This window comes from Vipera berus (assembly GCF_964194415.1).
Source record: "Vipera berus genome assembly, chromosome: 1".
In the NCBI taxonomy this organism is placed as follows: Eukaryota; Metazoa; Chordata; class Lepidosauria; order Squamata; family Viperidae; genus Vipera; species Vipera berus.
Window position 1 is genome coordinate 38340323 of NC_138202.1, and position 15127 is coordinate 38355449.

At 36.3% G+C, this 15127-nt stretch overlaps 1 protein-coding gene and 1 long non-coding RNA gene across 7 annotated transcripts in view; one reads left to right on the forward strand and one right to left on the reverse strand.

The window, feature by feature from the left end:
• Nucleotides 1-12339, reverse strand: part of LOC308660337 — a 28971-nt gene extending 16632 nt beyond the window's left edge. For both annotated transcript variants that reach the window (XR_014024720.1, XR_014024721.1), the window contains exons 1-2: nucleotides 12243-12339; nucleotides 11665-11826 (exon numbers count right to left, since the gene is read on the reverse strand). This is a non-coding gene — a long non-coding RNA (uncharacterized lncRNA). The remainder of the gene's footprint in view (nucleotides 1-11664; nucleotides 11827-12242) is intronic.
• The window catches only part of BCL11B (BCL11 transcription factor B), a 156321-nt gene that overhangs the window by 113895 nt on the left and 27299 nt on the right, over nucleotides 1-15127 (forward strand). The window lies entirely within an intron of this gene.

Genomic DNA, 15127 nt, shown 5'->3' on the forward strand with positions numbered 1-15127 from the left:
AATTGTTCTAACTCAGGGGTCTTCAAACTTGGCCCTTTTATGACTTGTGGACTTCAACTCCCAGAATTCCTCAGCCAGGCATGCTGCCTGAGGAATTCTGGGAGTTGAAGTCCACAAGTCATAAAAGGGCCAAGTTTGAAGACCCCTGTTCTAACTGTTAGGAAGTTTGTCCTTAGTTCTAGGTTGCTTCTCTCACTGACTACTTTCCTTCCATCTGTTGCTTCTTGTCCTGCCTTCAGGAGCTTTGGAGAATAGCTTGCCTCCCTCTTCTTTGTGGCAGCCCCTGAGATATTGGAATACTGCTATCATGTCACCCCTTGTCCTTCTCTTCATTAAACTAGGCATACCCAATTCCAGCAACCGTTCCTTATATATTTTAGCCTCCAGTCCCCTAATCATCTTTGTTGCTCTTCTCTGTACTCTTTCTAGAGTTTCAACATCTTTTTTTACATTGTGGTGACCAAAACTGTGCAAATAGATCACCACATTCAGTTGTCTGAAAATATTTCACTAATGAATCTCATGAAGACCAAAGGGTAATTAGAAAAGTGAAGAGCAGCATTGTACAGGTAGTCCTTGCTTAACAACCATTCATTTAGCAACTGTTTTAAGTTATGATGGTGCTGAAAAAACAGGTTAGCCACTTGATTTCTTGCTGTTCTTGACCACTTAACTGATCATTTGAGAAATAGCATTAATCAGTTGACTGACCTGCACATCTACCTATTACTCTTGTTGTAAATAACATTGGTGATCATTCATTGTGTTTCTAAAAGGTTGACTGCCATGGTAAGTCAAGAATGCAAAACAATGCAGCCTTCCTTAAAAGAGCCATAATGCTTGCTGGTACTAATGTCAAGCTCTTGGTAATTTTGTCAAATGAAATCAAGATTTTAAAAAAGTCTTCTTTAAGAAAATGCAGGGCTTTTTTTCTCATAGAACGCTCAGAACAGCGTTCCGGCACCTTTTTTGGATGGAACCTTGTAGGGTAGGCAAGGCGGGTTGTATGACATGTGTGAGTTCTGGCACCTTTTTCTTTTACAAAAAAAGCACTGAGAAAATTTATTGAAAAAGTAAGGGATAGCATTACCAAAGTCTGAGCAACTTGATTATTTTAATTTTGTAACCTATTATCTTTCAGTTTGTTAGAGTTGAGGTTATTTTTTAGTCTTTTCCTAAAAGACATTGGTGTGAACTAGGAGCTGGCTGCTTTCTTTTTAGATAACTGAGGAAATGTGCAGGTGGTTGTTTTCCCAAGTGTCAGTTGAAAATTTATCTGGTTTTGGTCAAGACATTATAATTGTTTCTGAAGCCAAACAAGGTCAAGCAGGCGCTGCTGTTTGCTGAGACCTTAATAAGGTACTAAATTCTAATTTTATTTTTCCTTTTAAATTCAACTATGTTCCAATCTATTACCTGGTGTGATGTTGAAAGACTGATAGTAATTTCATACTCATTATTGGTTTATTTTGTTTTGGTATAGAGATTTTTTTAGCAAGCCTGCTTTTCAGTAAGTCAAAATATATTTGAGACCAATGGTTGAAAAACTATACATCGCCAAGTAAATAATATGAATTTGAATAAATAAAATAAAATATTAGAAATGATTCACTTATAACTACTCTGTGAAAAATACACAGTTGAGTTAAAAATTGAGTCTGCTTCCTAATCTAAAAGTTGATACAGAGTTTTAATTCCCTCAGGCATTTTCTTCATTACCTGTGGGCATGATAATCTTAACCAATATTAGGAAAGTGCCTCAAGATATATCTATATTAAATACATAACAATTATGGTTATTATATAATACAGGCACAAAGCCACGAATTATAGGAAAAGTAATTCCGTTCCTACCACTGAATATTCCTGTATATAATATCTAGCTCTTTTGCTTGGCTCTAGGTCTATAAATTAAAGTGGTAAAATATAGCATTTTTACTCTATTTAAGAGCCGTGGTGGCGCAGTGGTTAGAATGCAGTGCTGCAGGCTACTTCTGCTGACTGCCGGCTGCTAGAAGTTTGGCAGTTCGGTTCTCACCGGCTCAAGGTTGATTCAGCCTTCCATCCTTCCAAAGTTGGTAAAATGAGGACCCAGATTGCTGGGGACAATATGCTGACTCTATAAACCGCTTAGAGAGGCCTGTAAAGCACTGTGAAGCGGTATTTAAGTCTAAGTGCTGTTGCTATTTGATTATATTTTATTCTGTTTCACTGGAGGGCAGAATGTTTGTTTTTCCTTTTTTAAAAATACATCTTGAACCTTCAGAATATAGTGAACTGCATATCTAAAATAAATAAATAAATATACAGATTTTGATCCAGAAATATCCCTGCTTAATTTTTATATGGTTGATATTGCACAGTTGCAATTCAGATATTATTTTTTAAAAAAACAACCCACAACCTAATATTTTGGAGCACATTCAGGATAATTTAGGTTCTGACATCCTAATTTAGAGAATGTGATTAGAATGGATCTTTCATCTTATCTTATCCTTCATCTTATCAATCTGCCTGCCTAAAAACGTTGGCTTGTACTTGTCTACCTGTGCCATAAATGTTGAACAACTACTTTTAAGTCACTTCTTTCTTACCTCAGTTGGAAAACTGTAAGGGTCTCTTCCCTGCTTAAAGTTTAACTGATAAAACAGTTTCTGCTGCTTGCACATCTCCATTTGTTTTAGATCTGATTTCTATATTTATTTTGAAACTAACCTGAAAAACTGGTAGCTTTATTCTATTGAAAGGCTTGGACAGTTGCAGTATAGTCACATGAATTTATCCACTTGCTAACATGGTGTTAGATATACCACAGTGTTTCATTTGTTATAAAAAAACTGCCTATAGGAGAAGAGCTTGTTTTCTAGTCTGCAATACCACAGGCAAAGGCCTAAAATTGCTTGACTGAAGGTATGGAGGACCAATTTGTCTCAAGATCTAATTTCTGTTATGGTTGACCAATTAACATATTGGCTTGGACAGATGGAAGCACAATATTTGAAAGACACACTCATTCCATATTGCTTTGTTTGGCTTTCACCTCTGACTCCCCCCCCCTTTGCTCAAAGGTAGGAAATGGGAATAGTTCAAAGATCCCCAAAGCAGGTCCTCCCTAGGTAAATTGCTCCCATAGATATACATTCACAGAAAACTAGAAGAAGCCAGAGACATACCAGTATAATTATGGCAATATGGGATCTTTCAGATTGGTAGGTCTTCTTCAAATGTATGTAATTTGAGATAATTAATCCTTTTCTGAGTTATGCATACTGAATCAAAAACAATTGTCATCGAGGCTGGACTGGTGGTGAGATAAGGGCAGAGGAACAAACCAGTGTTGAGGTCATTGGGATCAAGATGAGGAGAAAGGCTATAGCAGCTTAAGGGCAGTGTTAACCTATTTCAGTTACCTAATGATGTTGACAACTTATGCTGTACAGATCTGTCTTTCTGATCTTGTTCATTCAGTGCTTAGAGCAGAGGAAAGGTTATTACTTTAGTAGGCAACTGAAATAGGATAACACTGCCCTTCCTTTTCAAAAGGATTTGGCAGATTTTGTGCTTTGTTATGGTACACATAAGGGGATATGCAGTTTTCTTGCATTACTGCCATCAGGAGTAGGCTTTGTGTGCAACAATAAAGAATTTAAACACAAACTTGTCTGTAAGCATGTATGTAAAAATGAGAGTGTATATGTCATAGTCAGAATATGAAAAGAGAAGAAGAGATTATTGTTATATGCAAGTGACTAATAATTCCATCCTGACAATACAAAAACATCCCTTTGTTTTGTGCAACAGTTCATGCACAAGAAAACTTAAAACCAGAAAATTCTTAAGCTTTGAAAGAGAAAATCAACAGCAGTGAGGAATAATTATGGGCATCGGAAAAGGAATATCACCTCTTTGGTTGGATCCTGTTCTCCTAAAATCATCAGCAAAAAATGATCACATGCTGGAACTTTGAAACTCTTCATCTAACTGGTTGCTTGGTTACAGTATCACTTGTCATATATTCCATTAAAAGGGGAGGGGGGAGAGTTGAGGAGAAGATTGGATGTGCTGTTGAAAATGCAATGATCATATCTAATTCCCATTCATATTACTGTGGGCAATGCTGTTGTCTAACTATCCTTTTGCAAGGCTCCAATTTATACGTATTTTGGCATGAATGAGAATAGGGCCCTGGGCCAGATTTTTGTTTCTAGGCTTTTCCATTTTTATAACCTTCCGACTTTTAATTCTCTTCTGGCTTCCTGTGAGATGTTTGTCTGGAGAAGCTTTAGAGGTGATAGCTAGAAGTCACTGGTTACTTGTATGAAAATTAGTTTTTCTTAACATAATAGAAACATATATAGCAAAACTATTTAAATGATGATAATACCTAGGAATCATACTGAATTGCGGCACGTAATAAACTGATTTCCCATGACTGATTAAATGTATGTATATACCTCTATTCTTGCCTCACATCTTCACAAACCTATTGCCAAAGCACAGGTCTTTTCATTTTCTGATGGCTTTTGAGAGTTCAGTAGATATAAGGAGAAAACACTTTTTAAAAGCAGCATGCTATCTTTAAAATATATTACATTTAATATATTTTTATCTGGAAATTTCTGCGAGATCAGGGTACCAAATATACTACTATTCACGCTCCTCAGGCATCTTTGAAAAATGTACGTGTGATTTTGAAGAAGAGAAGATTAAGAGAAATTATGAAGGCAGATATCACAAGGACTGTTGGGCAGAAGACTTCTCTGCGATTCCTGAGGGTAGGACTAGATTACTTGAATGGAAGTGGCAAAGAAGTAGATTTTGGCTAAACATTGATCAAGTTTGTAATAGAATCTGTTTGAAAGTGGATATAACATCTTTATGGAGTGGCAGGTTATTTTTCATTGGAGATACTTTAGTAGCAACCAAATGACATCTTTGAGGGATACTATGGCTTCAGTGATTGGAGGAGAGAACAGAAATAAAGTACCATAGAACAATCTTTCTGTTCAGTTATTTCTTTCTGTACTAGATGCCGTAGTTAGAAACATACGGTAAGAATAATAATTCAGCTCTCCCTTTCTTTTTTTAAAAAAGCAAATTAACATGGAAATGGGATGAAAGAACCATCAGGTTAGACAAATGGAAACATTTGCTTAAACTGACTTTATCAGATTTGAACAGCCAGTGAACAGCCAGTGCCCAGCTCATCTTTACCCTTCTTTCACCACTTTTTTTTTTACAGCAAGTGAGGAGGGAGATTGACCATTGTGCAGAGAAGCAGCAGAGCAACTGTTTGACTAACTGGGAAAGATGAGAAGAAGGGGCTTCGGTGATTTGGATTCCAGAAAGAAAGGGAAACTCTGTGAAACCCAGTGATGGGTCAGGGTGGGATTTCTTGCCCGTGGAAGTCCACCAGCAGAACAATATGTATAGGTTGTCTTCTGGAGCAGAGCAGGACCAAACCCAAAACTGGATCAGATTACTGAGGCCCTTGATACTATGGGGTTCAAGGATATATAGTGCAACCCTTGCAGCAGAAACTAAAAATGTTCACAGCATTTAATATAAAAATGGTAAGAAGGAGTTTTCTCAACATACAGTACTAGTAGTGGGCTTTTAAGGTTCTGGTTATAAATGCTGTGGGTTTGCAATAAATAGTACTGGGCTGATATATGTGTACCTAATTTTAACTTAACAGCATAATATTGCTATTTTAGGTGGGTCACGTTTTTTTAGTGAAGAGAAGATTTGCTTTGAATGGAATTGAAAGGGCTGAACACCAAAGTCTGTCCCAAATTCGTGTTCCTTTCATGTAGCTTTTATAATTTTAACTAAAAAAAATTATATAATACTATGTCCTTAAAAATCTCATAGGTTATGGACTTAGAATTCAAAACTGCTTTTTAAATACATTTTCCTCACAAAGCTGATGTCTGGCTTGGAAGTTACCAATTTAAAGTGTTCCTCTTTCCCTTACAAACCACTAATTTTTAAAGGATCAGACATTTTAGAGTTTTAAAATACTTTAAAAGAACTTGATGGAAAAAAATCAACCATCAATCTAAAATGTTTACAAATTTCAGTTTTAAATGGCATGTGTTAACCTTTCTGCCAGAGTTTTACTTTCTATTTGTGTTATCTTAAAAAACGAAAAGCCTAATCTTTGAATGTGTCATATGTAATTACAATTTAAACATGTAACAAATGAGCTAATTTCATCGTTCTGAAAGACGGTATTTTTTAACATTGGATATGAATGCCTTAAACTGGAATTAACTGATATTCATTTTTAGTTTTAGTAAATATGAATGGGAGAAATATAACTAAAATAGATTATTGATCTCACCAAGAAAACTTTGGTTTCCTGGATCATAGACTGCATTTCCTACATGAAGGACTCCTGGCAAGGGATTGTCTGCACTTCACCAAAACAGGGAAAAATGTACTCAGAAAAAGACTGGCCCAACTCATCAAGAGAGCTTTAAACTAAAATTGAGGGGGAGGGTGACTAACCTTTAGAATCTCTAGAACCCAAAACCAATCATAAATCCCAAGAAAACAAATCAAACAATGAGGTAGGCATAGACGAGGGGGGAAAATATTAGGAGATGCAGGAAACATGCTCATGAACAGGCATAAAAATCTTAAATGCTTATATACAAATGCTCAAAGCTTGGGGAACAAACAGGGCGAACTAGAAGCAATAGTACACGAGGGAGGGCATGACATAGTTGGCATTACAGAAACCTGGTGGGACGAAACCCATGAATGAAATGGACTGATGGATGGATACAAATTGTTCAAAAGAAACAGGTCTACAAAAAGAGGAGGGGGAGTTGCACTATATGTAAGAGAACACTACATATCTATAGAAATGCACGTGATTCAAGATAAAATCTCTCCAGAATGTACATGGTTCAATATAAAAGAGAAAAAAAAGTGACATTACCATAGGTGTATATTACAGGCCACCCAACCAATCAGAAGAAATAGATGAACTCTTTGCCAACCAGCTAACAAATGTATGTAGGGAGCATACCACAGTAGTAATGGGAGACTTCAACTATCCAGATATCTACTGGGAGACAAGCTCTGCAGCGAGCAGGAGATCAAACAGATTCCTAACCAACCTAGCTTTGTCATCCAAAAGGTGGAGGAGGGAACTAGACGTAAAGCCATACTGGACTTAATTCTAATTTATAGAGAAGAAGTGATAGAGGAAGTTGAAGTTGCCGGAACCTTGGGTGAAAGTGACCACGTCATACTGGAATTTAATATAACGCAAACACTAGCAACAGATCCAACCAGTATTTTGAACTTCAAAAGAGCTGACTTTAACTCATCCCATGGAAGAAAATCCTAAAGGGGAAAACAGCCCAAGAAGTGTGGGAAACTCTGAAAAATGCGATCAAAAAAGCCCAGACCAGCACAATACTACTGAAAAAGAAAAAAGAAATTCAAGAAGAAACCACCGTGGCTGCACAAAGCTCTGTCTGACAAACTGAAAGACAAAAAGCACATATACACAAAATGGAAAGAGAGGCACATAACTAAGGTTGATTATCAGCAGAGAGCCAGAACATGCAAAGATGAAGTCAGGAAACCAAAGACTCAGAACCAACAAAGACTTGCAACAAAAATCATGAATAATAATAATAAAAAAATTCTTCCAACATATTAACAAGAAAAAGTCAAGGAAGCTGTAGGTCCACTAAAGAGAGAAGATGGCAAGGAAATAACAGGCAACGGAGAAAGCAGAGCTGCTTAACTCATACTTTGCAACAGTCTTCACACAAAAAGAAACTATAGCCCAACATGCCAAAAAAAAAACACCACTGCAAAAGACAAATTAGAAACAAAAATTAAAATAAGCAAAAAAATGGTAAGAGAGAACATATCCGACCTTGATGAATATAAATCAACAGGACCTGATAGATTATATCCCAGAGTTCTGAAGGAGCTAGCAGATGTTATCTCAGAACCATTGCACCACATTGCACTTTCAAAAATCCTGGAACACTGGGGAACACCTGAGGATTGGAAAAGGGCTGTGTTTCCCATCTTCAAGAGAAAAAAAAATGGACCCAGGAAACTACAGATTAATCAGTTTAACATCAATACCTGGGAAGATCCTAAAAAAGATAATGAAAAAACAGATCTGCAAACAACTAGAAGCAAACAAATTTATTTATTTATTTATTTATTTATTTATTTATTTATTTATTTATTTATTTATTTATTTATTTTATTTATTCGGTTTATATACCGCCCTATTCCCAAAGGACTCAGGGCGGTTTACAAGGCAAAATTTAAAAACAATCCAATATAAAATTAAATTAAAATTAAATTATTACTAGTAGCCTGCACAGGTTTGTTAAAAACAGATCATGCCAAACCAATCTTATTTCATTCTTTGACAAAGTGACTAAACTAAACCAGCAAAATACTGTGGACATAGTATACTTAGACTTCAGTAAGGCATTTGATAAAGCAGACCGCAACTTACTCCTTGGTAAACTAGAAAAAGCTGGAATAGACAACATCACCACCAGATGGATCTGTAGTGGCTGGCAAACCGTATTCAATGAGTAGTCCTCAATGGCACTACATCCACATAGAGAGAAGTAAGCAGTGGGGTACCACAGTGTTCTGTCTTAGGCCCACTGCTTTTCAATATCTTCATCAATGATTTAGATGTGAGAAGTCATCAGATTTGCAGATGACACCAAACTGGCAGCAGTAGACAACACCCCAGAAGACAAACTCAGGATCCCAAAAGATCTTGACAAACTTGAACAATGGGTCCTATCCAACAAAACGAGTTTCATTATGGAGAAAAGCAAAGTTTTACATTTAGGTAGGAAAAAATCAAAGGTACAAGTACAGATTGCACAAGTCCTGGCTTAAAAACAGTGACTGTGAGAGGGAACTTGGAGTCCTAGTGGACGATCACTTAACCATGAACCATTAGTGTGCAACAGTAGCCAAAAAAGCTAATACAATCCTGGGTTGTATAAACATAGGCATAGAATCAAGATCACGCAAGGTATTAGTGCTGCTTTATAAAACCCTAGTAAGACCACACCTGGAATATGGCAGCCAATTTTGGTCACCATATCTCAAAAAAGATGTTGAGAGTTTGGAAAAAAATCAGAGAAGAGCAACTAAGACTGGAGACTAAAACATACAAAGAACGGCTGCATGGTTTGGGTTTGGCTAGTCTAAAGAAAAGAAGAAATAGGGGAGACATTATAGCAGTATTTCAGTATTTGAGGGGCTGCCACAAAGAAAAGGAGAGTTCCCTTCCAGTTTCTATTCTATTCTATTCTATTCTATTCTATTCTATTCTATTCTATTCTATTCTATTCTATTCTATTCTATTCTATTCTATTCTATTCTATTCTATTCTATTCTATTCTATTCTATTCTATTCTATTCTATTCTATTCTATTCCTATCCCACTACTAAAATTAGTGAAGGCTGGATTTTTTCCTGGAAAAACAATCATTTCAATAAACAAGTTACTAACTGCCTTCAGGCTTGGGTTTGGAAATGAAATTGAGAATTTGTTACTGGCTTTCTGTTTCTGCTTCTTAGGGCAGTAAAGTTCACAGGGTTGATAAGATTTGTCCTTGTCTTAGCATCAAAATTCCTCTCTCTGTAAACCATGCAAATTGCATTATTTAAGATGCCAGTGGAATGGTATTTAGAGTGGTTAAGAAAAAAAAAGTAGTCTGCAATGGGATACACAATTTAGAATCTATAGGAAAGGAGCAATTAATAAATCTGTTCAGTTGTGATTTGTGTTGTAATTTTACCAGTTTTACTGTTGTGCTAAGCTAAGAAATATTATGTGCTTATATGTACCTTTGCATAAATTAACAGATGAAGGTGGATCATTGGTTAGTTTTAGTTTCCTGATAGAAGACAGATCATAAGAGAACAGTTTGGGCCTTAGAAGCAATTTGAATACTGAATTTTATTTTTTCTATGCACAATAAAAGGGTGTCCACTTTGCAAGGAAACAGTATGTTTTTGTTAGATCTCTGCTACACTGTAGCTTTTAATATTCAAGGGATATTTGAAGATGGGGACTAAAGAGAAAAAACCCTAATGCTTCCCCCCTTCAAGGGTGTACTTTAAGAATATATATCTATAAGAAATTATTTTGCCAGAGAAGTTTGGCATTAAAACATCAGCACACAAGAGCCTTTGAAATCCATAGTTGACAATTGCTAGATCTAAAATGGCCAAACCAATTTTGATGCAACATTGGCTTTTTGCAAGAATAAAAAATAAAAATAAAAAAAATTAAAAAAAGAGAGTACTTCAGATTATCAGTCTATATTATGTGCGCTCGGCTACGCTAAAAATGAAAGTTTAATGAACAAATTCTTGGTTTGCTATCAATACTATAAAAACTAATTCATGTATATTGATCATGTAAGAAGAGTGAATTGTTATATGAATTGGTCATATGGCAAAGACTGTGCTCATATACATCTGTAATAACCAGTTTGGTTTCTTCCTGTTAGGCTATTAGTAATGGCTAGTTTAGTACTTGTACATTTACTAGCTTTAATTGATTTCTTCGTGCCTTGTAGAAAGGTTTCCTAAAGAACCAATTATTGGTTCTCTGGCATTTTCCATTCCTATGTGAATAATCACATTGTAGATGGATCTAGAAAGCAGATGGACGATGGAAATACGAAAATAAGCCATTTTGTACTGCATATTGGGGAAGGCTATGTCTGCTTACAGACTATGGCTGTTACCATATCTTCTAAGGGAAAAATGCCCCATAGTTTTTCGATCAAGTTGCCACAAATGGATAGGCAGACAATGAAAGCACTGTATGATTAATTTATTAACCATGTTTACATTTTAATGATGATTTGCCCCTGTAGCTTCACAGTGAAGAAAGAATGAATAATTCTTTTACAACGTTTTTAAAGAGCACTCCAGAAAAGTAAAGGGAAAAAAGAGCTGGAGGTCACAACAGAAACAAGTGAAATATGCTGTTCTTGTGTAAGGCTTTGTGCAACTGATAATTTTTTTTCAAAGAAAATAATGTCTTTTTTATTTGCTTTTAACATTTTGCCCTTGGCATCTGTTTCATCCATTGTGGACTAACCTAAACAATGGGTTAAAGTGAGCACTTATTGAAAAGTGTTCTGTACTTAATTACTTTTCCTTCTTCTAGAAGCTATTTTTTCATAATCACATGTTAATTGTGTATTAGCAGCCTTCCTGATTAGTTGAAAACATAATGAAACCTTTGTAAACAAGGGAGAGAGTGAAGTAGATAGAATATAAAGCAAAACATAAGAGGTGTAAACAGGAAACATCTCTAATGGGGAAGTTTCTAAAAAAGTAATGCCAGTGCACAGGACAAACCCATATATTAGAAGAAATGTGGGATGTCACTGAGAATAGCTTCTTCAGGCTTGATGCCTCCTCCCTAATTTATTGTTTACTTATTTAACATCTAATATCTTTTAATATTGTCTGGGAAGCTTACAAAATTTTAAAAATTGTAACATGTCATACATTGGAAAAAAATGCCACAAAAGAACTAGTAATGATGGTAAATAAAATCTTTAAGCAAAGACTAATAATTATACATGTCTGGACAAATAAAACATCTGGGTTTATACAACTTACTCGTTGATTATGGATGTCTTTATGGTAGGTGTTCTCTTCTGACTTCCATTTCATCCAAGGCTCGCTTTCTCCATATGACAATGAAATGGCTTACTCTAGAACTATTAAGCGTCGTCCCTTGTTTTGGAGCTGGTTCTTCTTTCTTTGCTGTTTCCTCTTTCCCTTGTGAGAGAGAGAGGCAGAGAGTAGATGAACCTGATGCACTAGTATGCTTTTTAAATAATTTATAGCAATATTTTCCAGGGTTACTAAAAGCTTTTAATATTGCTAGTAAGAGTTGTTGCAGGTAAATTTAAACATCTCATTTTACAGGGATTCTCAGTCTCTTACTTTCGTTTTCTAGATGCATTACAAACTTTCAGAAAATAAAATGTCAGTAATTATAAGCTACTGTGCCACAACCTGATGTCATACAGAAAGTCAGGATGCAGCAGGTGCTAATGAAGAATCCAGCACTAATTGTAATATTTCCGGAAACAAAAGGGAGAAAGGTTGAAAGTTTGCTTTGCTGGTTAGATCTAGTGAAAGATGTAGCTTCAGTTGAAGAGAATGTAAATAGCAGTAACACGTAGACTTACATACTGCTTCACAGAAGTTTACAGCTCTCTCTAAGTGGTTTACACAGTCAGCCTATTGCCCCCAATAATCTGGGTCCTCATTTTACCAACCTCGGAAAGATGGAAGGCTGAGTCAACCTTGAGCTGGTCAGGATTGAACTCCTGAAGTGAGCAGTGAGTTAGCCTGCAGTACTGCATTCTAATCACTGTGACACCATGGCTCTGCGTGGTCTTATGCAGCTGAGTTTAGCCCCTAGTTTAGGAAAGGATGCGGATACTGTTTAGCATTTTCCTTTTTCTTGTGATGTTGATTTACTTTCTTGCTTTTTAAGGAAGGCATGTATTTTGGAACGCTCAAAGTACAGTTTGTAACTACTGTAGCTATGTAGTTATTGTTTTTTGGTGGCAGGTGCACAATTAGCATTTTGTTGGTCTGTAAGCGTTCTGGATTTGAAATATGCAATCCTGGCATCTTCTGTCTTATTGATTTGGCACTATCAGTGTGCTTGGTGTATTTCCTTTTCTTGCTTTACTCCTTCTGTTTAAAAAGTTTTCACTATTACAGCTATATGCTAAAACAGTTTGTTTCCATTTAAAGCTCTTTTTGATAAGGTGGACATTACCCTTGGTTACCCCCTTCTGTTGCTGCAGTAGGGAATGTCATTCAAATAAGTTTCTTGCAGTTCTTTTTTCTTTCTTTTTTTTTAAGAAAATGGGTGGCTGCAATGCTTAAAACGGGAATGCTACTGTATGTGAGAGCAATATCCACTGTAAGCACTCCAAGGGAAGCCTGCCAAAGCTGTATGTGAACAGCAGCCAAACAAAACACAGGCGCCTTTCCAGTGAAAACCAGCACACTTCTGCAAATAGAAGAAAAATTGACTTTCTGATTTGGAGTGTTTCTACAACTCAGAAGCAATGCTACAGAAATTGTTCTAAAAATAATTTCAAGGAGTACATTTTTCCAAAGCTTTTGAAATGCTATTCTTTTATCATACCTTACAAGAGAATATGACTAGAGCAGGCATGTCAAACACAAGGCCCAGTGGCCAGATCCGGCCCGCGAAGTGGTTCCATGTGGCCCACGAAGCCATCCTGGAAACAGTGAGGGAATGGCCCCCACTGCCTTGGCCCTGGCCCAGAGACCCTCCTTCTGCCAGAGACCCTCAGATCTGTCCCACTCCTGCCCAGGCCCCCATAGGCACCCTTGATGCGAATGATGTAGAGCTGGCCACGCCCACCCGGTAGGCCATACGCACTCTAGCCACGCCCACCCAGTAGGCCACGCCCACCCTGGCCACACCCACCTGGCCCCCTGAGGGCAACTGCAATGCTGATGCGGCCCCTAATGAAATTGAGTTTGACACCCCTGGACTAGAGTAATATTAAAATAAATTTGCACAATTTTTAAAAAATACAGTGATATGGCTACATGTAAGGAGCAATATATAATATTTCTCCCACTTCCATTTTGAGGATTTTTTCCTTTTGCTGCTGTAGCTACTTCATTCATGGTATTTCTATGGTATTATCAGTAAACTGAGTAACAGAGAAAAAAATATTAATATATAAAGAATAGGGAGCAAAATCATACAATTTTCCCATTGCCGTCTTCAAGACTTTAACAAACCTTTTTCATAAATCCAGCATGTCATTATTTATATTATTGGGTTGATTTGTCACCTATATTTCCAATTTGATTGTCAAAGCTTTAACCACTTTCTTTTGTATACCCAGAGCTCTTATCTAGCAATCCATACTTTTTGTATTTCAACTTTGATTGTTTACTATTGTTTGTTTACTATTCTAAGTCTATTTAGAGACCTTGGAATGACAAGTTTGAAAAGCTAGCTGGTGAGTTTACTTTTCTTCATGAACAAAAGAAAAAATTCTAAGTTTAAGAATGTAAAGAATTAGAAATAAACAGCAAAAAGTTAAATAAGATTTTAGTCTAAGGAAGTTATAAACATACTTAAGATCCAGACAACTTTGAAACATTGAGACTTTTATTAAAACATATTGCAAATAGTTTAAATAAAATAAATGGCATGGTAACCAGAATGTTTTGTCTCTCTTAAGAAAAATCAGTAGTTTGAGATACAAGATTTCAGAAGTTTAGACACTAGAGGAGACTGAAGATTCCAAGCAGAATAAGAAAGAACGGGGTGAAAGATACAAGATGCTTTAACATTAGAAATATTCCAAGAAATTTTTGAAGAATGGGGCCAGACATTAGTAACTACTATATCAGAAATATCAGTAACAAAGTTTATATATTTTCTACAGATGTGAGAGTTGGGTAGTTCAGGAGAATCATAAAAGCAAGTTGAATGTTGTAAGAATGGGGAATTTAAGAAGCAGGTGTGGCAAAACGAGATATGGGACAGATTACAAAAGTGAGTAATCAATATAAAAGAGGTGGTTTAGTAATTTGGTCATATGGGAATAATTTATCAATACAATTTACAGGCCACCTGGCTCCCAATGACTCTGGGTGGCTTAGAATTAAATAGTAAAAAAAGGACAAAAAAAGAAGATCATGAGTGGCTTAAAGACAAACATAAACTCCCCAAATCATCCAATATGACTTAATCATCATCTTGACCCCTTCATCCCAATGCAGCTTAAACATCCCTTGGAGAATAGACAGATTTTAATAACTTCCTAAACATAATCATAATCTCTGGGGGATATCCAGAGGGCAGGGATAGTGACAAATAAGACACACTTTTGGGTCCCACTATAGGTGACACTACTTAGGACTCCAGCCCTTCCAGTCTGCCCTGTTTCACCAGACAGACAGAAACAAAGCCACCTGTTAATGAGATTTGATTGATTGATCAAGTGCCATCAAGTTGTTTTTGACTCCTAGTGACTACACAAATCTTCTCCATGAAGAGCTATCC